The sequence below is a fragment of the Pseudophryne corroboree genome, chromosome 11 (assembly GCF_028390025.1).
Source record: "Pseudophryne corroboree isolate aPseCor3 chromosome 11, aPseCor3.hap2, whole genome shotgun sequence".
NCBI lineage: Eukaryota > Metazoa > Chordata > Amphibia > Anura > Myobatrachidae > Pseudophryne > Pseudophryne corroboree.
The window spans coordinates 27,277,278-27,304,812 of record NC_086454.1 but is presented as its reverse complement, the minus strand read 5'-3'; the positions used below and the strand labels follow the sequence as shown (position 1 = coordinate 27,304,812).

Sequence of the window (27,535 nt, the reverse complement as noted above, 5' to 3'; positions counted from 1 at the left end):
CGTAAATCGACGCCAAAGTGATAGGGGTTTGATTAAGAGAGCCGGAAAGGATAACAAATCTGCCGTGGTCATCGAGGACTGTGTCCTGAACGACCAGGGGGAGGTCGCGATGAATCAAGATGGCAGTGCCTCTGCGTTTAGCTGACATTGTGGAGTAAAATGCTTGAGAATAGTGTTCGGAGCTTAAAGAAGGGTGTGGGGCCTTAAAGTGGTCTCTTTGCCGAGCAAAAAAGTGAAATGCCATGGAGCGCTTGGTTGGGGAATTAAGGCCATTGACGTTGATAGACAACACTTTCAGAGTCATGGAGGGTAAATAGCAGTATAGCTCAGTTGATAGATTGGCTCTGGACGTGGCCGACCGGGGGACAGGAAAGAGGGGAGAAGAGGACAGAGGAAGCAGGTGGAGGGGGTCTTGGGTATAAACTTAAGGAGTAGACCCTTTCCTAAGAATGGGTTGGGTCTAGAAGTGAAGGGGCATCTGCCAGGTGGGCAGCCCCTCTGGTGTGGGGGGTAGCGCCAAATATAGAAGATAACAAGGAAAAAGAGAAACATGTTGATGTAGAGGGGGGAGTATACATTCTGCAGGCCAGGGCAAGGGGTTTGGGAAGATCAGATCAAGTAGTTTGAAGATTCAAGAGAAAAAGAGAAGGCATTGTAGACAACATCCACGTTAATAATAAGAACAGTACATCAGGGTATAAACATAGTCAAAGCATCTTAAATAATATTAATTGGTTTCACCACATTAACTAGGTGAATCATCTATAAATGACAGAAATAATAGTAACCCCAACAGTCATGTCTAAATTAAAGGCCAAGGTACTCCCCCAGGATTGAGCAGCAGATTAGCCTTACCAATTCAAGGCACGAGACCAACACAAAGAAGAGGGAGCACCAAGGACTGATGCACAGGAGGTCCAAATAACAAAAAGGACAGTCAAGTCACCAGTGTCGACATGCAAGACAATGTATGATGGGAAGGAAGAAACTATTGTGGTATATCAAACACAGTAATAACATATGTAATATTAGCTAGCTCCCCTATAGGGAAGGCAAAAGTAAGCGAATGTCTATCGTAGACTATGGGAGCCAGTGGTAGTATATAAGAAATCTAGCACTTGGATTCAGTCTCGCTAGCAGAAAATAATATCGTTCCCTGGTGTGGAGTGGCCCATTAGCCGATCCACCTCAGGGTATGCTGCCCGCCCAGTGGTAAGGTCCCTGGGAAGCAACATGCAGAATTCCAAAATAACATATAGACCACTAGGCCAGAAAAATTAGATATATAAAACAATGTACTTTACGGATAACATGACAAAGGTGGAGTCAGTCCGCGAGGACCACCTTAGTAACTGATCTGAAAAGGGCCCTTCGACTTCTCATTTAGTCGACCATTCAGGGGTAGGTGCCATGGGCCTTTTGGGAGAGACGGTAGTGAGCTGGTTCCGGATCTCATCAGGAAGGGACTCAAAGATGCCAAGAGACCTGAGGAGGTCGTAGCCTTGGGCGGGTGTTTTGATCGAGTGGTGAGTGCCATCCTTCGAAACATGTAGTTGGAATGGGAAACCCCACTTGTATTTGATAGAATTATCTCGAAGGACCTTGGTGACAGCGGTAAGGTCCCTGCGTTTTCGAAGTGTAGAAGGGGCTAGGTCTTGGAATATTTGTAGTTGGGCTCCGGAGTATATAACGGATTGATGTTCCCGGGCTGCCATCATAAATTTTTCTTTGGTTTTATAATAGTGGAATCGTATGATGACATCCCTCGGGGGCTGGGTGGGAGGAGGGCGTGGACGCAGTGCTCTATGTGCCCTATCAAGAAGAAGGAAATCTGAAGAGACCTCGGGGATCATAGTCAGCAACAAGCCTTCTAGGAAATTGGGGAGGCTCTCTGCGGAGACACTCTCTGGGATATTACGGATTCGGATGTTATTCCGGCGATTCCGGTTGTCCATATCTTCTAAGTGGTCTTCCTGTTGGGCCATCTCTGCGCGAATCTCCGACAGTTCTTGTTCGACTACCACCTGGTACTGGCAGACCTCGTCCACTTTGCGTTCCAGGGAGTCTGTGCGGGTGCCAAGGTCAGCGAGTTCAGACCTGAATTCAGCTATGACCGACCTCATTTCCGTCTGAATGGTCTTAGGGACAATGGTCATTATATCTTGGGTTGTGAGGTTTGTCTTTGGCGACGGAGTGTCGTCAGCATCCGACATGGGGTCTACAGTAGGGGAGTTGCGAGGAGTAGCACCTGCCTTTTCCCATGCCCGAAGGATACTGGGTTTAGGTTGTGCAGGGGTTTTGCGGTTCCTCTGCGTCATAGTGGAATGAGTGAGGTGTATGGATAGTATCCGAGATTTATCGGTTCAGCAGTGTAGATGGCACAGGTGTATAATAGGATATCGCCGTCTCCCTTGGACCCTATAAGATGTATCAAGATGAGCCCCTTAGCACCATTTGGCCGCAGAATGAGTTAGCATAAGATAGGCATCATGTGTTCCTCGCACCGATGAGGACGAGTCAAGTAGTAATCAGATGCGGTTCGGGCTCGCGACACCGTGCCGACACGGTATCATCCACATAAGCCCACCCTGAGAGCCAGGCGGTGGGGTCTAGCGGACCAGTCCGGCCACGGCCCTGCCAGCGACCAGCAACAGTGGAGCAGAATCAGGTATCTGTCCCCGTGTTCCCCGATATTGCAGCAGTGATGGGGATGGAGATTCACACCACCTCGATCAAGGGAGGTCAGGGAGGGGAGCAGGATCACAGTCTGGCGCCCCTGTCGGTGCGGTCACGGATCCCCGCACATCTGACAGCGGGTACTGGAGGCCGCGGCAGGTCACCTCCACCTGGGTGGAGCTCGTGTCAGGCACTTGGGGGCCAACGGAAGGCGGCAAGAGCGGTCCCAGGGGCCTAGAGACGCCGCAGCAAGCGGCAATGGAGCCCGGCCGAGGGGTCAGTGCAGGGGCTGGTGATCAGCAGGAGGGCAGAGTCACACCTAGTCCACGTCCCGGCGTCTCCTGCTTCGTCTAGCTGACGGCAAGATGGCCGCCGTCAGAAGCTCCGTCCCGGCGTGGTGCGCCCGCTCAGCCGTGTCCCGTGCGCCCGGGGTCTGTGCACAGCAGGTGGAGAGCCGATGAAGCCGCTCGGTCGCCCGCAGACCGCTCACCAGAGGCCCCAGAGGTAATGTAGTGTATGGTCGGCGGCGCTATCCCGCTTCGCATCCACCCCTCGGTCCCGTTCTCCACTCCAGGCCCCGGCTTCGTGCCGAGGGGTAGGCCGCAATCCGCGGGAGGGCTAAAAAGCGCTCCCCGACTCCGCGGGAACCCCTCAGCAGTTGCCGCAGGATAGTATGTGTGGCTGGAAGAACTCCAGGGCTCCCAGTGAGAGGGCAGCTAGGGGCAAAGGCTGTTGTTATGCTGTGCCCTCAGGAGCTGCCAGAGAGCACGTCCTCACAGTTAGGAAGCTAGGCCACACCAGAACTCCCATCTTAGTAAATTTACCCCTTCCCATCTAGGGAACATTTTCCCTATGGCGGCCTATTTCCTTAATGTACAACTAATCTATAGATGAACTTCTCTATACCCCCTGATTGCAGCTTGTGATTGGTAGGCAGGGAGGAGCAGCCCCTGGGGCACCAGCTAAGGTACGGGGCATCCGGGATATTATTTTCTGGAGGCAATTCAGCTTTAATTAAGGCCCCTGCTGGTAAAGTAAGCTGCGAGTACAGTATTCTGTGCGGTCCCCATGTACAAATCCCCACAATCTGTAACAAGTAATTGTGGGGACAGTCAGTCATATCTAGCAGCTAGCCATTGGAGCCAGCAGAGGGCCCCTGTAGTCGTTTATGTAGGAACACTGGCTAGATGTGTCTCAGGATTTGCACATCATGTGCAGGACCTGTACTGTGCAACGACGGTCACCATGCCCCCTAAGCTGTAGCAGTGACATCCTGTGGCCGTTTGGCGGCAACAGACAGCATTTCAGAAGGACGCAGCTTCACTTGACCAGGCAATGTAAAACCACCGGCCACCCTGAGTAACCCGAGGGTCACTCGGATCGCAAATGTTCACGCACATGATACTACACTGTGCCCCCATAAGCAGCAGATCAGAGAAGACTGAAGCAGGTGTCTAGTTACACAAGCATATCATTGCACAGCTGCTTCATACAAAGTCACGGTGACTGTGCAATAGTGTCCATCCCTGAACCAGGCACTAAATGCACACTCACGGATCTGCACTAAAGTCACACATATACCCCTTTTCCACCAATAACCTTATGCGATCAGGGTAACTTAACGCAGGTTTCAAGCCGTTGTGACACATTCACACTGCAGACTGGACCAAGGTTAGTGGCAGGTCTCCCCTCTGCCAGCACTTGAAGATGACATCATTTCCAAGCGCCGGTGAACCGTCTCTCCCAAGGGTTTTATCGGGACCTGGGTCAAATGACCTGGACGACCTGTTTACACTGTATCCTTACCCGGGTACAACCCTGGTAGCTACCCGGGTCAGATTCTCAAGTAACTGGACAAGGGTTATTTTTCAGGGACCCTTTTCCACTGAGCCAGACCCAGCAATAACCTGGGTTATTGCGACGTTGGAAAAGTGGTCAAACATATATGGATCTTGTTAAATGCACACTCACGGTTTGAATCCATGGGCCAGATTCCAATGTGCCCCCCCCACACCTCCCTCCATCGCGGTCGCCCGCAGCTACTCTAATGTTGCTGCCTACGGGCGCGGCAAGTTCATTTCAGCTGCCTACCCCCGGGAGTAGCGAGCTGAAATGCATGTAAAGAGACCCGTTTGGGCGTCCAAACGGGTCTTTTCACGCTCGCCCCCATTACTTTAGTCGGGTTTAGGTGCTTTGCGCGCCTAAACCCGAGTGTAATGTGCACGATCAGCATGATAAGCGGGGGGCATGTGAATATCGACATGCGATCTCCCAGCACTTTAGACGGGAGATCGGGGGTGCAATGACATTTGAATCCCACACATTGGGGTCAATTCTATTCAGCGACAGTTGAATAGCGCCGGGAATTAGCTCCCGACGCTATTCAATTCAGCTCCAGTTAAGTCGGCCATGGCTCGGTCTCGCCGACTAAACAGGTTGAATTGTCGGGAGAACGGGCATTCTCCAACTTAACTCCCCGGCAGCACTTATGTCAGGTTTCATCTCTCATCCCCCGGGGATGAGAGAAGAATTCCCGACAATTGGGGGTCACTCGTCGCTGTATTGAATAGCGCCGGGAGTAACTGTCAAAGAATTGAATCAACCCCCATGTGTGTAATACCCTCTTTCCTCCAAAGTTGCAGGTCTGACACAGGATTTGGAACATGGATCCAAGCCACATCAAACCCGGGATTTACTGTTGCGCCTACCCAGGATAATCCCAGATCCGCACCGTTCACCCTGCACAATTGCTTTTTCTGGGACTTAAGCATGGATTCGGGAGTTTTCAGAGATGCCAGTGGTAACAGGGTGAAGGAAGCATGCCAAAACAGTGGATTTTGTATCAAGTAGGAAAAAAAGAGCAACATACACAGAACACGAGTCAAGAGGTGATTTTGGGAGCATACAACAAGCTTACATTTCTAGGTTCTCCCTTCCTTCCATGTAAGGACTGAATGTCTCTAACCCAATATAAAGTGGGGAGGGGCGATGTCCTAGTAACACCCCTCACAGGTGCACAACTTCCACAGAAGAGTGTGGACACCATTCCAAACACTTTCAATGAGACCCTTTGGTTGCAAGTTAGACTTCTGCATCTGGAACCCAAGCCACATACTCCAAATAACTTTTTCTGGATCACCAGGCATCTCCCATCAATCCTGATCTGTATTATTCAGAAATCTACATTTTACGGGATTGAATCGCAACATTCACATTTGGATTATAGACCAAAGGAGACAGCAAACACCAACCGACCATCGCGGACTCCGATTTACATTATCCGCATCTGCAATGTACTCCACCCAACACAGAATTATTATGTAGGTCACATGGCTTTATAGCCTAAATTTAGGTACATGTGCCAGTCTGACCCGTGCCGAGACAGATCTTATACAGACTAATAATCCAAATCCCCTCTGCTGCTACCTGTTCTGTGAATCGCAGTAAACAACGCTGGTGTGTAATCTACAGGAGGCCTGGAAGAGGACCGGTCACCAGGAAGGAGAGACTGTTACCATCATAAGCTAAGGGTAGAGTGCAGTAATAGAATGATTGCCATTCAGTGTGGAGGAACAACCGCGGTCACCAGGAATTACATAAGTGGTGATCACCTCAATATGACTCTAGGGGACTACGTCCAGAATGAATCATCCCTGCGTCTAACGCTACTCATATTCTAAGTAATAAGCACATAATTCCCTCAGGCTTGACAAGACCATATTTTGTATGTGACGCAGCACTCACACATACACTACATCTGCATAAGAATGCATTAATATAGGGGGCGTGGCCTGGCTAGCAAGCTGAGAGGAGGTGAACTGTGAGGGCTCCTGTCGGTTCTGGACTCCAACTATCTAAAAATATCACCCCGCAGGTCACCACACGCTCCCTACCGTGTGCACCTGCTCTCTACATCAGCTAGCACCGGAGGGAGTCGGTTGCGGAGCCGGGGTGCCCTTATCAGGGCTCCTGCGGGTTGCGGCCTTCCCCTCCCCAAGAAGCCGGGGGCTGTGGTGCGGCCTTCCGCCCCACCGGAAGTGAGGCGGACCGGGACTGCCGTCTGAGGAGGCCAGGAGGACGAGCACACACGCCGGACCGTCGGAGGGAGGTACCCCTGAAACCGGCGGCCCCGTCCCGTGACCCTGCGGCAACTAGCGAGGCCGTATACGGCTGAAAGCGGAGGCGGCTCAGAGCGGCGGGTAAGTCCCCCTCCTGCACATCAGCGCGGCATCGGGTCTCATCCCTCCATCTCCCCTTACCTCTACCGCCCTATCTGCTGCTGCCGCGGTCTAAGGAAAGAAGCCGCCCGGGGACCGAAGACTGCTGAGGCTACACGGGGTGAGTGCTGCAGTGGGTGGCGGCGGCCATATTGTGACTGGCGCCGCCGAGCAGTCTGACACTGGGGCTGATGCTGGGGAGCTCCCTCGGGGTGCTTGGACCCGGCGCTGCGCTCCTGTCGATCCCGCGGCGCTGACCCCTCGCACCAGCGGCAGTAAACACTGTGAGGAGCCGTGGGACAGGACGGCTCCATCTGCCAGCCGGCGGCCATCTTTTGACTGGCAATACAAATAAACTAAATTATCCTGCCCCCCGTCCTGTGCACCCTGGAGAGCGGAGCCGAGAGAGACACTAGGCCTCGCTGCGGTTCGTGGCCTGCCCCCCCCACGCGGCCCAGAAACTATATCCTGAGACGGCCCGCCGGGGCCCGTTTACCCGCCATAATCAACCTGGGGTCCCCCGGACTGTTCCCTCACCGTACCCACCTCCGGTGAAGCCGTTTGCCACCCGCAACTACCACGACTCTCCTCACCCCCCCCTCCCCCCCTACTAATCAGAGGCCCCTAACACCTTAATTAGGGGCTCGCTGACCTCTACCCACGACTTTGAAGCTCTGCTGCTGCTGCCATATCCGCACAACCGGCCCCCCTCGTGGTGACTCCTAGCCGGTGGGCCCTCCCGCAGGTAACCAAAGCCCACCACCGCTGCAGAACAGAATCAGAGGAGCCTGCGGCCGGGACAGCGGACCCTCCCCCTCCCAGCCGGGGGACACTATATATTTAGATACACCCATTCCGGCAAGAACAGCAACTACTCATTCCCAACCCCCGCCTGGTCCACTGACCACCTGAACACGCCGTGGCACCGACAATCGATCACGCACCATCTCCTCCGATGTCCCTTGGGACTGGACATCACTAGCAAGTGGACTCTCCTGGCCGGCGACCCACAATTCTACGGGGTAACCTGGATAAGGGTGCTGCATCTCACCCCCACCGACGCGATACGAGCCCCAGAGGCCATCTCCCCCCCTGCTGCTACGAGAAACCCTCTGGAGCACTGAGAACCAGCACGGAACACCACGCAGCGGGCTAAAAATCCACATACCCTGCCGGTAGTTCTCATATCTTACAAATACAGCCCCACTATGTAGCTATTGCTACAACGCATCTACTACGAGCTCTCCCTTTTGCCAGGAGGTCGCCTCAACAAAGGGAGCCCATACCTACCCCCCGCCCTCTGCTAGTCCACCCACAGCCACAACCCGCGGGGCGTCTTTCTACCCCTTGCGTCCCTTCTTCTACACTACTACTGACGAGCCTCATGCCCCACTGAACATACTATAATCTAGCCCTCCAGTGGTCAGCCCTTAGGCCTCATCGTTTGCACATCTCTACAAGCCGCTCCAATACTTTCTCTAACCTGTACAGCCTACCACCATGTCTAAATCCACCGCCTCCATTAGAAAGCGGGCGGGGACGGACATAACCCAGCACTTCACCAGAGCCGACAAAAACGACAAATCATCCTCGCTCTCTGGACCCCCCTCCCCTAGCCTTTCGGTATCCGACAAGGAAGATTCGTCTTCATCCCCCGCTCTCTCAACTAAAGAGGACATCCTAGCCTTGAAATCGCTCATCATGGATTTCAAGGAATCATTGGAGTCCAAACTGGATACCGTGGTTGCCTCCATTAGATCGGACATCACGTCCCTATCCACTAGGACCTCCAAACTTGAATCCCGTCAGGACACCCTACACAAAGAGCAGAGCGAGACTGTTAGAGACATTGACCATCTTATCCGAGACATCTCGGAACTACGCGATAAGAACGAGGATTTGGAGAATCGCGAGAGAAGAAACAATCTCCGCATACGGAATGTCCCGGAATCCGTCCTCCCTGCGAACCTCGAAACATATCTACACAAACTATTCTCCACCGTGGTTCCAACTTTAGGCTCCCGTGAACTGCCACTAGAAAGGGCCCACAGAGCTCTCCGGCCCAAACCACGAGAAGGCGACCCCCCTAGAGATGTGATCCTACGCTTCCTTAACTTTAAAGATAAAGAACTGGTACTCAACCCTACCCGGAGTAAGCCGTACATTCTATTTGAAAATACTAGGCTACAATTCTTCCAGGACCTGGCCCCCTCCACGCTGCTCAAACGGAGAGAGCTAAAAGATCTAACCTCCACGCTCCGCACACGCGGAATCCGATATCGCTGGGGGTTCCCCTTCAAGCTGTTGATTGATTTCAACGGAAAAACCCTTATCGTCAGGGACCCCAGAGAGGGCAGAGACTTCTTAACACACCTAGAGGACTCCGACTCTTCACAGGTGGCGACCACCACCCGCCAGGCGACCTAACTCTCCTCACTTCGAAGGTCACCTATACTTCTTGCTCCATAGAAGCATACTGACCAACCCGGGGCAAAACGTCCAGACAGGGCTTAATGCAATGGATTGACCCCGAATGTGCCTTGAGGCCCCTCTGCCTTATTCTCAAACTCACTATTCTTAAGTCAATGCCCGGGTCACACTAGATATCCCCGGGACTATGACTCAGATCACCCCCCAAAGGGAGTGAACCGACCTTTGAAGAAAACACGCTGGAGCATATAGGGAACTGGCTGAAGTACACGATCATGCCTTGTTTGTTTTGCTTTTACTTAAACAATGTTACCGTTATGTTATTTACTGCTTATACGTTTGTTTTACATCACCTCCCCTTGATGCTTCTTCCCCTAAGGCCAATGTTAGCACACTCTTTGATCAACTCCACCACTGGAGGGCCATGATCCCTCATCCACTCCATTCAATACACGAGTTCATGTTGTCGAACTCCTACTCATAAACACACTCCCCCCCCCACCCTACCTCCTAGGAGGGAGTACGGTAATCACCCGGTGCTTCCCCACCTTGGACCAACTGGTCCTAATTCCTGTGCTGGTTCCTCTTCGCTGGTCGCGAGGTTCCTAAGCGCGGATCCTCCCCCCCCCCCCCCCCCCCTTGTTTTTTTTTTTTTTTTTTGTTTTTTTTTTTCTCTTCCCCGCTCCTCTCACCTCTTTCTCTCTCTCTCCACCCTCTTAATTTTTTCTCTCTCCTTCTTCTCCCCCCCTTTCCTTTCACTTCCTCCTCTTAACCACAACTCACAATGCCCCTACTGATAGCATCCCTGAACGTCAAGGGCCTCAACACTCCCCAGAAACGTTCCTCCCTGTTCCGATCCCTTCGCACTCTCAAAGCAGACATACTAGGGTATTCAATTTTTCGCAAATTCGCGGCAATTTTTCGCCCGAAAATTTTTCGCGGCAATCGGCCGAAAATTGCCGCGAAAACGCTCCATTTTTCGACCTATTCAATTCCGACCGGGTTTCACGTGAAAATTCTTGCAGTGAAAAGTGCAGGTGAAAATGGGAAAATCAGCCTGTACCCCAAAAAATGCTAAACTAACATAGGAAAACAGAAGAGAAGTGTGTTAGAGATCACATTAGAGAGTTTTTGGGGACTTAAATTGTGTGAAATGGCGGTTATATGCATTTTTTTTAAATGCAAAAAAATGATAGAAAGCAAGTTTTTTTGAGCAAAATAAATGCTCTCATTAAATTTGGGGTACATGAAAATGGGTATAAGTATATATTTGGGTCATTTTAGGGTACTTTAAAAAAAAGTGGAAACAGACCGATTACTCCCATCTGCAAGCCTAAAAAACACCTGTCCCACTCATAAAGCACCCCAATATACCTGTCCCATACCTTGAACCCCAATTTCCATCACTTTTTACTTTTTCACCCCAAAAATGACATGTCATTGGCCAATTAAAAATAATTAAAAACTTCAACGTGCCTAATTAGTCATAAAGGGGGGTGTCCCAGGAGTTCTGTACCATATCCAAACATTTTTACCTTAAAATAGTGACTTTTCCCAACTTTTCACATGCTTCAGAGAAGGTGAAGTGAAATTAGTGAAAACATGATCACCGATAAATTTTCCAGGATAATTGAATAGGCTGTAATTGCATTTCACGTGAAAAGTCCGGTTTTTCACCAGAAAACCGGACTTTTCACGTGAAAAGTCCGTTATCACTGCTAATTGAATATGGCCCATACTATTTATTCAGGAGACACACTTTAAATCCCAGTCACACCCTACCCTCATCTCTAAACGATTCCCGACGGCTTTCTATTCCTCGAGCCAAACCAAACACAATGGAGTGGCCATTTTGGTAAACTCTAAAATCCCGTTTGTACTGGGTTCCTCTCATACAGATAAAGATGGGCGGTTCATCATCTTAACGGGTAGGCTCGGACACCTAGAATGCACTATAGCCACTGTCTACGCCCCTAATTCCGGGCAAGCGTCCTTCTTCAACTCCCTCTTCTCCGCACTATCCAAAGTCAGAAGAGGCTATACAATAATAGGTGGAGATTTCAATACCGCCCCGGACTCTCAACTAGATAAGTCCACTCCCCAGTCACGTCTACACCGCGACCCCTCATCCCGAGCTTTAAATAAACACACACGGGAATCCGGTCTCATTGACGTCTGGCGGGCCCTCAACCCCACGTCCAAGGACTACACCTTCTTCTCGTGTCCACACCAATCTTACTCCCGTATCGACCTCTTCTTTTGCAGCACCCAGGCCTCCAAGCACATATCCGACTCATCCATCATCACCAACCCATGGTCGGATCACTCCATCGTCACCGCCACTTTTGATTTCCTTGACACCCCGATATCCCGACCGGCCTGGCGTTTAAACGAAACGCTACTGAAAATTCCCCAATTTCAGGAAAAACTCAGACTTGCCCTTGCAGACTACTTCACTTTGAACATCACTGACTCCACTTGCACCCCACTGATATGGGAAGCACACAAAGCCGTCATCAGAGGTCACATCATTAGTTACGCCTCACACAGAAATAAAGAACATAAACAAAAACTGACCTCCCTCACAGAAGAGGTCCACAACCTGGAAACCCAACACAAACAGCGGCCTTCCCGTCCCCTTTACACACAACTTACCACTGCCAGAGCGGCTCTGAACGCTTTGCTGGCCGAAAAAACCGAGCACTCACTCCGCTGGCTGAAACAAAGATTCTATGAAAAGAGCAACAAAGCTGACACTCTATTGGCCAGCAGACTGAGGGCCCGAAAAGCACAATCCGCCATTTCAGCGGTCAAAGATGACAAGGGCTCACTCCAATATAACCCCTCCACCATCAACTCCCTTTTTAAAGCTTATTATGAGCGGCTTTACAATCTCCCAGATAGACCGCCCACTCCCGACCAAACCCACCCGCCCACTCCCGACTACCTGATATCATGTGACCTGCCCCGTTTAGACCCTGAGACCTCGTCGGGCCTGGACAGGCCTATCTCAGAGGAAGAAATTGCCTTCGCGATTAAATCTCAGAAACCGTCTAAAGCCCCTGGCCCAGATGGCTTTCCTATGTCATACTACATAACCTTCCAACCCTCGCTACTTTCCCATCTCACGAAGGTATTTAACCTAATTCTAGAGGGCTCCCCCTTCCACTCTCAAACCACCAAGGCAACTATCACTGTAATTCCGAAACCGAATAAAGACCCCCAACTAATCACTAACTACCGACCTATCTCACTCCTGAACACAGACCTCAAAATTTTTGCCAAAGTTCTAGCTAACAGGCTTAACCCGATCCTTCCCTCACTGATTCACCCAGACCAGGTGGGCTTTGTCCCGTCCAGGCAAGCGCTTGACAACACTAGACGCACGATCGACGTTATTCACTATATTAACCTCCATAAGATCCCATCCCTGGCGCTTGCTCTGGACGCGGAGAAGGCCTTTGACAGGGTCTCCTGGCCCTTCATGCTACAAACCCTGCAACACTTCGGCTTTCGCGATAAATTCCTACAGGCTATACAAGCCTTGTACCACAATCCCTCGGCTTCAGTACACACAAATGGCCTACTATCGGATCCCTTCACGATCTCCAACGGAACCAGACAAGGTTGCCCACTATCCCCCCTCATCTTCGCATTGATTATCGAACCCCTCGCGTGCCACATCAGAGCCAACCCAGACATCTCTGGGATCACTGTTAACCGCACTCAATACACTATATCCTTATTCGCTGACGACATACTCCTCACACTATCGAACCCGACCATCTCTCTCCCCAATTTATTTCGAGAGCTATCTATATACGGCAACCTCTCGGGATATAAAATCAATCAGTCGAAATCCGAAGCCCTTTCCTTACACATCCCCAAGCGCATAAAGACTCTGTTACAGGCAAACTTCGAATTTTCATGGCGTAAACACTCACTTAAATACCTAGGAGTCCTCATAACTAAATCATACAACTCTCTCTACCGAGCCAACTACCCCCCACTCATAACCTCAATTCTCAAGGATATCCGCCAATGGGAACCTTATTACCTCTCTTGGGTCGGACGTATTAACGCCATAAAAATGAATGTACTCCCCAAACTCCTGTACTTATTCCAAACGCTTCCAATTCAGATCCCCTCACACACCCTCCGCTCTCTCCAATCCTCGCTAGGTGACTTTATTTGGAACCATAAAAAGCCTCGACTCCGACGAGAAATTTTGGCCAAGCACTCCCAACTGGGCGGCCTAGGCCTCCCCATCCTTCACCGCTATTTAGCTGCGACTAAACTGAGCCAATTGGTGGCTTGGCACGCGCCGAGAGGCACCAAACGATGGGTTGACCTGGAGAGCGACTTAATCGGCATTTCTTCAGTCTCCCATCTACCTTGGGCCCACAGCAAAAGCTACCCCCAAACTAGCCTCCCTACACCCACTGTAGCGGATACGCTCGGAAACTGGAAGACCCTAAGCAAAAAATTAAAACTGCCTATCTACCCCTCCCCCCTAACCCCTATTTGGAACAATTCAGCATTCCCCCCAGGCTTATCCTCAGCAATGGCTCGTCCTTGGATCTCTGCTGGTGTCACTAGAATCCACCACTTTACAGAGAAACACGCCATCAGATCCTTCTCGGATCTACAGACTATATATGACCTGCCCAACTCCCTACACTACCAATACTTACAAATACGGCACTACATCTCCTCTCTGCACCTCCCATTCCCACTCCCAATCCCTTCTTCTTTCGAAAGGCTTTGCCTGCATAATCCTACTGACAGAGGAATCATCTCCCTTCTCTACAAAACCATCTTGTCCCCGGAAACCCCCGCCCTTGAACCCCACGAACTGGCCTGGGAAACTGACTTGGGACAACAGTTCGAGGCCGAAGAATGGGAAACTGTCCGGGCTGCGATCTCGAAGTGCTCCATCAGCGTGGCCATCCGCGAGAACTCGTTTAAAATATATACAAGGTGGTATTTGGTCCCAGACCGCCTACATAAAATGTTCCCTAGCACCTCAAACCTTTGTTGGAGAAACTGTGGTCAGGTGGGCACGTTCTTCCACACATGGTGGTCCTGCCCAGTGATCACACGTTACTGGACCATGGTCCGTGCCCTGCTTGCCCAGTTACTAGACCTTCCGCAGCCTCTCTCACCCACCTTCTCCTCTGCGCCCCCGTGGACCTGGTGCCCAGAGACTCAAACAAACTGATCCTCCATATATCATGTGCAGCTAAATACCAAATAGCACGCAACTGGAAAGCACCAGACGCCCCCAGCCGTCAGGCACTAACAAATAGGATCTGGTTCATCGCACAAATGGAATACATCACCAGTCTCCAACACAACACGGTCCAAAAATTCCACTCCACTTGGCTTCCCTGGTACAGATATAAAAACTCACCCCTTCCGGGACTTAGCTAGACTGTAACTCACACTGTACGCATTTGAATTGATCTTTCTTTCCCTCTCCTTCTCTATCTCCCCTATTACCCGAGCTCCGGGTTAATCGGAGTCCTCCCCCTACATTCTACTTCTCCTAACACCATTTTATCCACCCAACAACCCCCTCTTCTCGTTCTGTCTAACTCTCACGATACGATAGCAACAATAATTGGAGACACACCTTTTTATTGTTATTTCTTTATTTTTTATTTTTCTTCCTTTTCTTTTTCCTCTCTGTCTTTCCCCCTTTTTTTTTTTTTTTTTTTTTTTTTTTTTTCTTTCCCTTTGAGAGTTTCCCTCACCTGATTACAAATTAATCTCTAATGTCATTACACTTTTTTTGAAGAATCTTGTGAAATTTGACCCATGTCACGTTTACTGTATTTTTGTTCGCTTTATTACCGTATGTTGTTAACGCTGTTTATTACTCGTAATAAAAATCTTTGATTAAAAAAAAAAGAATGCATTAATATTAAATACCTGAACAGGCTTTTCAGCCCTATACCTCAGCTGTCTTTCTAGCTCACAATGTTGCACATGGGTATACTGTGGTCTGCTTTTTGACCCTGAGCCCTATAACTATGTCACACGGCTGTCCAGTGGTTGTAAGCCATTTTGTGACACAAGACAGGTCACACCTACTGGGCACTTGGAAGCGTCACAGCTGGACCCCTAAGCCCGCCTCTCTTCACCACTGCTGGGAATCACATGAAGCAGTGATGGGCCCATTAATGAACGAGATACCATTCATATCTTTCAGTGTGGAGGCACCAGCGATGAACGATGCACGGCCCCGCACTCGTTCATCGCTGGTGCCCCGTCGCTTGTGCATGCAGGCCAATATGGACGCTCTCGTCCATATTTGCATGCAGTGCTATGGAGCCAGGTGACGGGGGGAGTGAAGAAACTTTACTCCTCCCCCGCCACCGGGTCGCCCGTCTGCCGCATCCGCTGTCGGGTAGCTCGGTGGCGGATCGCAAGTGTGTAGAGCCCTTGAGACGACCACCAGTGCTTCACTCTGGATATACTTCTCATTCCAGCAAAACCATCCACACTACGGCAAAGTCTTACACATCTCCTCAGTAGCGCACAATTTAAAAAGATGTAGTGTTGCCGCTAGGCTGTTCCAGGGGGGCAGAGTGTTCTGTCCTTAAGGCGGGCCCCGCTCTCTTCTGTCTCCTCCCATAGGCCGCCTTGTTCCACAGGTGGGAAAAGTTGTGGTGTAGCGCTCACCGCCAGTGAAAAGATGCAATTTACAGCGAGGGGGGAGAGCATGGGGGTCAGCCCATCATGTCTGTAAGTGCTGAGCACCCCCCCCCCCCCAATGGTGATGAACATGGGGCGTGTCATGAGACGACACCCCCTCCCCGAATGGCGGCACCCTCAACACACGCAAGTAGATCCCCCCTTCCCGGCAGGCGCCCTGCCCACAGTTCACCCTAGCGTGAACACTAAATGGGTCAGCCAGTAATGACTACACCTGTGTACCCAAAAGGAGATCTGTGTAACACATGCACTGTTAGGGGTCCCAGAGGACTGGAGTTGGGAAACACTGGGCTACAGATTCTGTGTGGGTGATTCGATTGTTTTTTGGGGCAGAGATAATTAATGGGCACCCAGCAGAGCAGTTTAATTGTTTTGGGAATCCACTGGTGAAAATGGCACTTGGGAACCCAAAAGCCAGACATTTCTCACATTTCTGCTCACCGCCTCGGGAGGCCATGAGCAGAAATGCAAGCGCCCACGCCCGATCACAGCAACAACTGAATTGCTCCGTTGAGCAATCATTAATTATCGCTGCCTAAAAAACAACTGAATCGCCCCCTGATTGAGTGTTTCAATAAACATTTATTTAATCACTATCGCACAGTCACTTTACTCTCTCATGTCCTGTGACTTACAGCACGCAATAACCAACCGGACACCTAATTACACTACTGCCACCAAGTTTTCAATTCTATTAGTTTAACACTATTATTGTATCAATGACATACTAATATCAGTGAGCACTTGAGATATCTAGTACCGCCACACATGGTTCCTGACCACTATCAGCTTTGGCATACCCCAACATACACAGCGCTTACCTACACCCCCCATACAATACAACACAACTCCTGACTCCCCCAACACTGATGAACCACAACACACACTTCCTGGGCCCCAACAAACGCTGATACATATATTACCCGCCACTCCTGGTCCACAAGGATCCTAACATACCCCACCACACTCCCCCATACACATCTCACCAAGCTGCAGAAATACCCTGACCATACACTGCTACAGACATTAAAACTATTACATTTTATTTATAAGGCACCACAAGTGTTTTGCGGCGCCGTACAGAGGACAGTACAGGGAGACAAAACTTAGCATTACAGTAAATAAATAACAAAAATACAGTACAGATAAGAAAGAGCACCACAATTCTCATACATGATGTAAGTAGCGAGGGAGTAATCTTCGTACTACTTGGGGCTGGCGGCCATAGATAGAGATTGCCTTTACCAGCAGGAGAAAAAGCTGTAAAGATGGTCGCTGAGTAGGAGAGAGCTGTGAGTGAAAATAAGATTTTACTTACCGATAAATCTATTTCTCGTAGTCCGTAGTGGATGCTGGGACTCCGTAAGGACCATGGGGAATAGCGGCTCCGCAGGAGACAGGGCACAAAATAAAAGCTTGAGATATCAGGTGGTGTGCACTGGCTCCTCCCCCTATGACCCTCCTCCAAGCCAGTTAGGATACTGTGCCCGGACGAGCGTACATAATAAGGAAGGATATTGAATCCCGGGTAAGACTCATACCAGCCACACCAATCACACCGTACAACTCGTGATCTGAACCCAGTTAACAGTATGATAAATTTAAAGGAGCCTCTGAAAAGATGGCTCAACAATAATAACCCGAATTTTTTGTAACAATAACTATATACAAGTATTGCAGACAATCCGCACTAGGGATGGGCGCCCAGCATCCACTACGGACTACGAGAAATAGATTTATCGGTAAGTAAAATCTTATTTTCTCTAACGTCCTAAGTGGATGCTGGGACTCCGTAAGGACCATGGGGATTATACCAAAGCTCCCAAACGGGCGGGAGAGTGCGGATGACTCTGCAGCACCGAATGAGAGAACTCCAGGTCCTCCTCAGCCAGGGTATCAAATTTGTAGAATTTAGCAAACGTGTTTGCCCCTGACCAAGTAGCTGCTCGGCAAAGTTGTAAAGCCGAGACCCCTCGGGCAGCCGCCCAAGATGAGCCCACTTTCCTTGTGGAATGGGCTTTTACTGATTTTGGCTGTGGCAATCCTGCCACGGAATGTGCAAGCTGAATTGTACTACAAATCCAACGAGCAATCGTCTGCTTTGAAGCAGGAGCACCCAGCTTGTTGGGTGCATACAGGATAAACAGCGAGTCAGTTTTCCTGACTCCAGCCGTCCTGGAAACATATATTTTCAAGGCCCTGACAACGTCCAGCAACTTAGAGTCCTCTAAGTCCCTAGTAGCCGCAGGTACCACAATAGGTTGGTTCATGTGAAATGCAGAAACCACCTTAGGTAGAAATTGAGGACGAGTCCTCAATTCCGCCCTGTCAGAATGAAAATTTAGGTAAGGGCTTTTACATGATAAAGCCGCCAATTCTGACACACGCCTAGCTGAAGCCAAGGCCAACAGCATCGACACCTTCCACGTGAGATATTTTAAATCTACCGTAGACAATGGTTCAAACCAGTGTGATTTTAGAAATCTCAACACAACATTGAGATCCCAAGGTGCCACTGGAGGCACAAAAGGAGGCTGTATGTGCAGCACCCCTTTCACAAATGTCTGAACTTCAGGTACTGAAGCCAGTTCTTTCTGGAAGAATATCGACAGGGCCGAAATTTGAACCTTAATGGACCCTAATTTTAGGCCCATAGACAGTCCTGTTTGCAGGAAATGCAAGAAACGACCCAGTTGAAATTCCTGTGTAGGGGCCTTCTTGGCCTCACACCACGCAACATATTTACGCCAAATGCGGTGATAATGTTTTGCGGTTACTTCCTTTCTGGCTTTTACCAGAGTAGGGATCACTTCTTCTGGAATGCCCTTGTCCTTCAGGATCCGGCGTTCAACCGCCATGCCGTCAAACGCAGCCGCGGTAAGTCTTGGAACAGACAAGGCCCCTGCAGTAGCAGGTCCTGTCTTAGAGGTAGAGGCCACGGTTCGTCCGTGAGCATCTCTTGAAGTTCCGGGTACCAAGACCTTCTTGGCCAATCCGGAACCACGAGTATAGTTCTTACTCCTCTCCTTCTTATGATTCTCAATACTTTCGGTATGAGGGGCAGAGGAGGGAATACATACACTGACTGGTACACCCACGGCGTTACCAGAGCGTCCACTGCTATTGCCTGAGGGTCCCTTGACCTGGCGCAATATCTGTCCAGTTTTTTGTTTAGACGTGACGCCATCATGTCCACCTTTGGTCTTTCCCAACGGTTTACAATTTGGTGGAAGACTTCTGGGTGAAGTCCCCACTCTCCCGGGTGAAGGTCGTGTCTGCTGAGGAAGTCTGCTTCCCAGTTGTCCACTCCCGGAATGAACACTGCTGACAGTGCTATCACATGATTTTCCGCCCAGCGAAGAATCCAGAGGTTTTGCTTGAATTAAGGCATTGTAAATGGCCCTTAGTTCTAGAATGTTTATATGAAGAGATGTTTCCATGCTTGACCACAAGCCCTGGATATTCCTTCCCTGTGTGACTGCTCCCCAGCCTCTCAGGCTGGCATCCGTGGTTACCAGGATCCAATCCTGAATGCCAAATCTGCGGCCCTCTAGTAGATGAGCCCTCTGAAGCCACCACAGGAGAGACACCCTTGTCCTTGGCGACAGGGTTATCCGTTGATGCATCTGAAGATGCGATCCGGACCATTTTCCCAGTAGATCCCACTGAAAAGTTCTTGCATGGAATCTTCCGAATGGAATCGCTTCGTAAGAAGCCACCATTTTTCCCAGGACCCTTGTGCACTGATGCACTGAGACCTGTCCTGGTTTTAGGAGGTTCCTGACTAGCTCGGATAACTCCCTGGCCTTCTCCTCCGGGAGAAACACCTTCTTCTGGACTGTGTCCAGAATCATTCCTAAGAACAGTAGACGTGTCGTTGGAATCAGCTGCGATTTTGGAATATTTAGAATCCATCCGTGCTGACTTAGCACTACCTGAGATAGTGCCACTCCGACTTCTAACTGTTCCTTGGTTCTTGCCCTTATCAGGAGATCGTCCAAGTAAGGGATAATTAAGATGCCTTTTCTTCGTAGAAGAATCATCATTTCGGCCATTACCTTGGTAAAGACCCGAGGCGCCGTGGACAATCCAAACGGCAGCGTCTGAAACTGATAATGACAGTTTTGTACTACAAACCTGAGGTACCCTTGGTGAGAAGGATATATTGGGACGTGGAGATAAGCATCCTTGATGTCCAGCGACACCATATAGTCCCCCTCTTCCAGGTTCGCTATCACCGCTCTGAGTGACTCCATCTTGAATTTGAACCTTTTTATGTAAGTGTTCAAAGATTTTAGATTTAATATTGGTCTCACCGAGCCGTCCGGCTTCTGTACCACAAATAGTGTGGAATAATACCCCTTCCCCTGTTGTAAGAGGGGTACCTTGATTATCACCTGCTGGGAGTACAGCTTGTGAATGGCTTCCAGAACTGCCTCCCTGTCGGAGGGAGACTTTGGTAAAGCAGACTTCAGGAACCGATGAGGAGGAAACGCCTCGAATTCCAGTTTGTACCCCTGTGATACTACCTGTAGAATCCAGGGATCCACTTGCGAGTGAGCCCACTGCGCGTTGAAATTCTTGAGACGGGCCCCCACCGTGTCTGAGTCTGCTTGTAAAGCCCCAGCGTCATGCTGAAGACTTGGCAGAAGCAGGGGAGGGCTTCTGCTCCTGGGAAGCGGCTGCATGGTGCTGCCTTTTTCCTCTTCCTCTGCCCTTGGGCAGAAAAGAGTGACCTTTTGCTCGCTTGTACTTATGGGAACGAAAGGACTGAGTTTGAAAAGACTGTCTTTTTCTGTTGATGTGAAGTAACCTGGGGTAAAAAGGTGGATTTTCCAGCCGTTGCCGTGGCCACCAGGTCTGTTAGACCAGCCCCAAATAACTCCTCCCCCTTATACGGCAATACTTCCATGTGCCGTTTGGAATCTGCGTCCCCTGACCACTGTCTGGTCCATAATGCTCTTCTGGCAGAGATGGACATTGCGCTTACTCTTGATGCCAGGGTACAATTATCCCTCTGCGCATCACGCATATATAGCAATGCATCCTTTAAATGTTCTATAGTTAACAGAATATTGTCCCTATCCAGGGTATCAATATTCTCAGTCAGGGAATCCGCCCATGCGACTCCAGCACTGCACATCCAGGCTGATGTGATTGCTGGTCGCAGTATAACACCAGTATGTGTGTATATACTTTTCAGGATATTTTCCAGCCTCCTATCAGCTGGTTCTTTGAGGGTGGCCGTATCAGGGGACGGTAACGCTACTTGTTTAGATAAACGTGTGAGCGCCTTATCTACCCTAGGGGGTGTTTCCCACTGTGCCCTAACCTCTGGCGGGAAAGGGTATAGTGCTAATAACTTATTAGAAATTAGCTGTTTTTTATCGGGGGAAACCCACGCTTTATCACACACCTCATTTATTTCCTCAGACTCAGGAAAAACTATTGGCAGTTTTTTCACACCCCACATAATACCCGCCTTTGAGGTATTTGTAGTGTCAGAAAGGTTCAATGCCTCTTTCATTGCCGTGATCATGTAACGTGTGGCCCTACTGGACATTACGTTTGTCTCGTCACCGTCGACACTAGATTCAGTATCTGTATCTGGATCCGTGTCGACCCACTGAGGTAGCGGCCGTTTTAGGGCCCCTGAGGGTGTCTGAGACGCCTGAACAGGCACTAATTGATTTGCCGGCTTTCTCATGTCGTCAACAGTTTTTTGTAAATTGCTGACATTATCACTTAATTGCTTAAACACAATCATCCAGTCAGGTGTCGACTCCCTAGGGGGTGACATCACTAACACAGGCAACTGCTCCGCCTCCACCTCATTTTCCTCCTCATACATGTCGACACACGCGTACCGACACACAGCACACACACCGGGAATGCTCTGATAGAGGACAGGACCCTACTTAGCCCTTTGGAGAGACAGAGGGAGAGTCTGCCAGCACACACCCAGCGCTATATATATATACAGGGATAACCTTATATAAGTGTTAATCCCTTATAGCTGCTGTTAATCTAGTTATTTGCTGCCAAAATGCCCCCCCCTTCTCTTTTTTACCCTGAATCAGATGCAGTACTGCAGGGGAGAATCAGGGAGCCGTCCTTCCAGCGGAGCTGTGAGGGAATAATGGCGCCAGTGTGCTGAGGAGATAGGCCCCGCCCCTTCACGACGTCCTTAACTCCCGCTTTTTTGTGTAAAATGGCAGGGGAAAAAATACATCCATATAGCCCTGGAGCTATATGTGATGTATTCCTTTTGCCAGCTAAGGTATATACTGTTATATTGCGTCTCAGGGCGCTCCCCCCCAGCGCCCTGCACCCTCAGTGACCGGAGTGTGAAGTGTGCTGAGAGCAATGGCGCACAGCTGCGGTGCTGTGCGCTACCTTAGTCTTGAAGACAGGATGTCTTCTGCCGCCGCTTTCACCGGACCTTCGTCTCTTCTGGCTCTGTAAGGGGGACGGCGGCGCGGCTCCGGTGACCCATCCAGGCTGAACCTGTGATCGTCCCTCTGGAGCTAACGTCCAGTAGCCTAAGAAGCCCAATCCACTCTGCACTCAGGTGAGTTCGCTTCTTCTCCCCTTAGTCCCACGATGCAGTGAGCCTGTTGCCAGCAGGACTCACTGAAAATAAAAAAAACTAAACTTTTATTCTAAGCAGCTCTGGAGAGCTACCTAGTTTGCACCCTTCTCGGCCGGGCACAAAAATCTAACTGGCTTGGAGGAGGGTCATAGGGGGAGGAGCCAGTGCACACCACCTGATATCTCAAGCTTTTATTTTGTGCCCTGTCTCCTGCGGAGCCGCTATTCCCCATGGTCCTTACGGAGTCCCAGCATCCACTTAGGACGTTAGAGAAATGTGTCAAGAAGAGGGCTTTGACAACAAGAGGAAAGAGGGCCCTGCTCTGAAGAGCTAACAATCTAGTGGGAAGGGTCGACAGACAGATGACATGAGGTGCAAGCAAGCGGGAGGAAGCTTGATGGCAGGGTGTAAGCAAAGCAGAGATGTTCAAGGCATGAGACGGGGATGGAGGAGTGGCCTCAGGACAAGGTTATACATCGGAGGGGTACGCTTTGATGAATAGGTGGGTTTTTAGTGCCCGTTTGAAGCTTTGTAAGGTCGGGGAGAGTCTAATGGAGTAGGGGAGCGCGTTCCATTGAAGGGGTGCAGCACGGGCATAGTCTTGAACTCGAGCATGGGAAGCAGTACTCCTGACAGACATACCCTCCATCACACACCGCTCTGACCCCCACCACACTCCCCCATACATATCTTACTGTATCAAGCTGCAGCCATATCCCTACCACACACCGCAACAAACATACCCTCCCATGAACCCACCCCCAACGATCCTCACATGCCACACATCGATCTTTACCCACAGCAATACCTACACCACTCTCGACATACCCCCCCAACACACCTCCCCGTCTCACAATGATCCTGTCACATTCTCAACACTACTAACTCACAATGATACTGAACTAGATATACCAAACTCCCCTATACATGACTCCTGCAACCCCCCCCCCCCACACACACACACAATCTCCTGCCCTCATACTAACCCTGCTCCCCATACACGGCTCCTGCTCCCCATACTCCTGTCAGTCCCTCCATACTCAGCTCCTGCCCCCCATACTCCTGTCAGTCCCCCCCATACACAGCTCCTGCCCCCCCATACTCCTGTCAGTCCCCCCATACACAGCTCCTGCCCCCCCATACTCCTGTCAGTCCCCCCATACACAGCTCCTGCCCCCCCATACACCTGTCAGTCCCCCATACACCTGTCAGTCCCCCCATACACAGCTCCTGCCCCCCCATACTCCTGTCAGTCCCCCCATACACAGCTCCTGCCCCCCCATACTCCTGTCAGTCCCCCCATACACAGCTCCTGCCCCCCCATACTCCTGTCAGTCCCCCCATACACAGCTCCTGCCCCCCCATACTCCTGTCAGTCCCCCCATACACAGCTCCTGCCCCCCATACTCCTGTCAGTCCCCCCATACACAGCTCCTGCCCCCCCATAATCATGTCAGTCCCCCATACACAGCTCCCGCCCCCCCCCCATAATCCTGTCAATCCCCCCATACACAGCTCCTGCCCCCCCCCATAATCCTGTCAGTCCCCCCATACACAGCTCCTGCCCCCGCCCCATAATCCTGTCAGTCCCCCCATACACAGCTCCTGCCCACCATAATCCTGTCAGTCCCCCCATACACAGCTCCTGCCCACCATAATCCTGTCAGTGCCCCCATACACAGCTCCTGCCCCCCATAATCCTGTCAGTCCCCCCATACACAGCTCCTGCCCCCATAATCCTGTCAGTCCCCCCCATACACAGCTCCTGCCCCCCCATAAATCTGTCAGTCCTTCCATACATAGCTCCTGCCCCCCCATACACAGCTTCAGCCCTCATACTAACCCTGCCCCCATACACAAATCCTGCTCCCCATACTCATGTTAGCGTACCCCCCCCAAACGCAGCTCCTGTTTCCCATATTCTTGGCAGAGTACCCCCCCATACACAGCCCCTGCCCCCCATACTCCTGTCAGTCCCCCCATTCTCCTGTCAGTTCCCCCATACACAGCTCCTGCCCCCCATACTCCTGTCAGTCATCCCATACTCCTGTTAGCATACCCCCCATACACAGCTCCTGCCCCCCATCCTCCTGTTAGCGTACCCTCCATACACAGCTCCTGCCCCCCATCCTCCTGTTAGCGTACCCTCCATACACAGCTCTTGTATGTCAGTCCCCCCATACTCCTGTCAGTTACCCCATACACAGCTCCTGCCCCCATACTCCTGTCAGTCCCCCCATACACAGCTCCTGCCCCCCATACTCCTGTTAGAGTACCCTCCATACACAGCTCCTGTTTCCCATACTCTTGTCAGCGTACCCCCCACCATACACAGCCCCTGCCCCCCGTACTCCAGCCAGAGTACCCCACACACAGCCCCTGCCCCAGGCAGGTACATCGCAGCAGCCAGGCCTGTACCCAACTACAGGGACCCCGCCACCTCCCTGTTCCTGCGCTGTAAGCAGCGACTCTCCGGACTCACCTTCTGTTCGCCCTATACCTCCATGGGGGCCGCTTCCTCTGGCACTACCGCACAGACACCGATCAGACGCCTCAATGCGTCACCTCTCGCCGCTGTCCCAGATCTCGCGAGAGCTGCGGCCTGTCCTGTACGGGGAACGTAGTAGGTGCTCTCGCGAGAGCTGGGCAGCGTCCTATGCGGCCTGAGGGGAACTCTCGCGAGAGATGATGTCACGCAAGCCGCTGACTCTTATTGTTCTTTGAAATGCCCTATGGGTGCGGGCTGTGGGCGACGTCACTCCGTGCCAGTGACGTCATGCGCCTGCCAGGGCTGCAGCGGTATATAGCGTGCCTCAGAGAGTGCGTGTGGCCGCCGCCATTCCGTCACCTTGTACAGCTGTGCCGGCAGCTGACAGGGATTATGTCATCACGCCGCCGTGTGGTGATGGTTGGTGTGACCTCTGAACCCTCCCACCACTTAGGGATGGCCATCTGGGGGTTAACCATCGATGTTTTGCATGTGTCCAGAGAGAGAGAGGGACCATCGATGGTTTCACCCATCCATGACCATCCCTGCTCTTGGGATGGCGTCAACCATCGATGATTTAAAACTATAAATTGTCTATGTCTGATGCTGAATACTTTTACCATCGATGTGGGAGAAACAGACGTCAAGTTTCCCGCCATCGATAGTAGACGCCACAGGCCAGGGCCGCCACGAGCACAGGGTTGCCGCCCTTCCTGAATTATACAGGCTCGTCCTGTCACTGATAGGGACATGCTGCTTCCCATAGTGATTCAATGCGGGGTGCAGATTGTCCCGTGCTCGTGTGCACGACATCTATTCAGTGATCACAGGCTCTCCCAACCTGTCAGCCCACCCGCGGGACACTATGGCCCGCGGGCGGGATAGTGTCCGAATAGCGGGACTGTCCTGCTGAAATCGGGACATCTGGGAGGTAGGTAGCGGTGCTGTGCCGGCGCCCGGCGGTGACGTAAGTGTCTGTATGTGAAGCGGAGCTCTCATCTCCGCCTTCAAGTCCAAGAGTGACAGTGCTGGCTTGTATACTACGCTGCTCAGCGTGCAGGCTGTGTAATGCTGTATGCAAGCTGCAGCCGGGCTCCATCCTGTAGAACCGCCTAGTAGGGAGCGCGGACAGATGGCCAATCCCTGGCCCCAGCCTTTATGCCTGCCCTGCGGGTGGATGGTTGCATGGCATTTGGCACTGTCCCACCCTGGCTGGGTGTGAGAGCTTGAAGCTGCCGCTGACTGCTAAATACTCATCTCAGAGAAGATAGGCTGAGAGTGATTGAGGCCTCCTTAGTCCTGCTGCACAGCACTCCTTGGCAATTTGGCATGATCCATTACTTTCCTATTCCTAGCTTTGGGCCTGTGGGCCTGACCAGCGAGGTGAGACACTGGAGGTTGGAGTGACAGGGCAGGAGGCTGTAGTGACGGGGCAGGAGGACAAAGTTATAGGGGGGCAGGAGGCTGGAGTGACGGGGCAATAGGCTGGAGGGATAAGAGGCTGGCGTGGCAGGGAGACTGGAGTGATGGTTGCAGGAGGCTGTAGTGACAGGGAGACTGGAGGGATAGGAGGCTGGAGTGAGAGGGAGACTGGAGGGATAGAAGGCTGGAGTGACAGGAAGGCTGGAGTGACAGGAAGGCTGGAGTGACAGGAAGGCTGGAGGGATAGGAGGCTGGAGGGATAGGAGGCTGGAGTGACAGGAAGGCTGGAGGGATAGGAGGCTGGAGTGACAGGAAGGCTGGAGCGACGGGACAAAAGGCTGGAGTGACGGGACAGGAGGCTGATGTGACAGGGAGACTGGAGTGATGGGGCAGGAGGCTGGAGTGATGGGGCAGGAAGTTGATGTGACGGGGCAGTATGCTGGAGTGACGAGAGTAGAGGCTTGAGGGGATACCTGGGGCACAGGTTGAATCTCTGTGACGATGACATTGTTTCTATTCCTTCTCAAACAGGCATCTTTTCCGGACCATGTGATCTCTTACATGAATAGTGAATACCGACTGAGGACTCTCCCCAGGGAGGATCAACTTCTTCAGAGGTTCCCAGTTACAGAAAAAAAACACCATATAGGTAAGATATATTTTTATTTAGTACACACAAAAACAGACTTTTTACTTGGGGTTTTTTATTTTTTATTTGTCATTTTGCTTTTGTTTGTTTTTTTCCCCCCCGTTTTCTGTGGGGGAGACACAGGGGTATTTCAGCAGGTGGGCGGCCCATAATGCCTCCCCATGTAGGAACCGTGCACCATAGCTGAAGCAGCACGGCCCTTATTGCAGACTCCACAGGACTGCTTTCTCTCATACTGACTGCAGTAATGATAATGAGGTGATTCATGACGTGACCTATTGGGGCGTTTGATCATAAGCTAACTGGTGGCTCAGAGTGGGACGCAGCTGTTGCGCTTGCAC

The 27,535-nt window shown here is 51.2% G+C and overlaps 1 protein-coding gene across 2 annotated transcripts in view; it reads right to left on the bottom strand.

Annotated features, from left to right (window-relative positions):
- Positions 1–25,377, bottom strand: part of BTBD10 (BTB domain containing 10) — a 129,764-nt gene extending 104,387 nt beyond the window's left edge. The window contains exon 1 of one of the 2 annotated variants that reach the window (XM_063946399.1): positions 25,118–25,377. The gene's annotated coding sequence lies outside the window, so the exon portion shown is untranslated. The remainder of the gene's footprint in view (positions 1–25,117) is intronic. The other variant, XM_063946400.1, reaches the window with a different exon arrangement.
- Between the last annotated feature and the right edge of the window lie 2,158 nt (positions 25,378–27,535).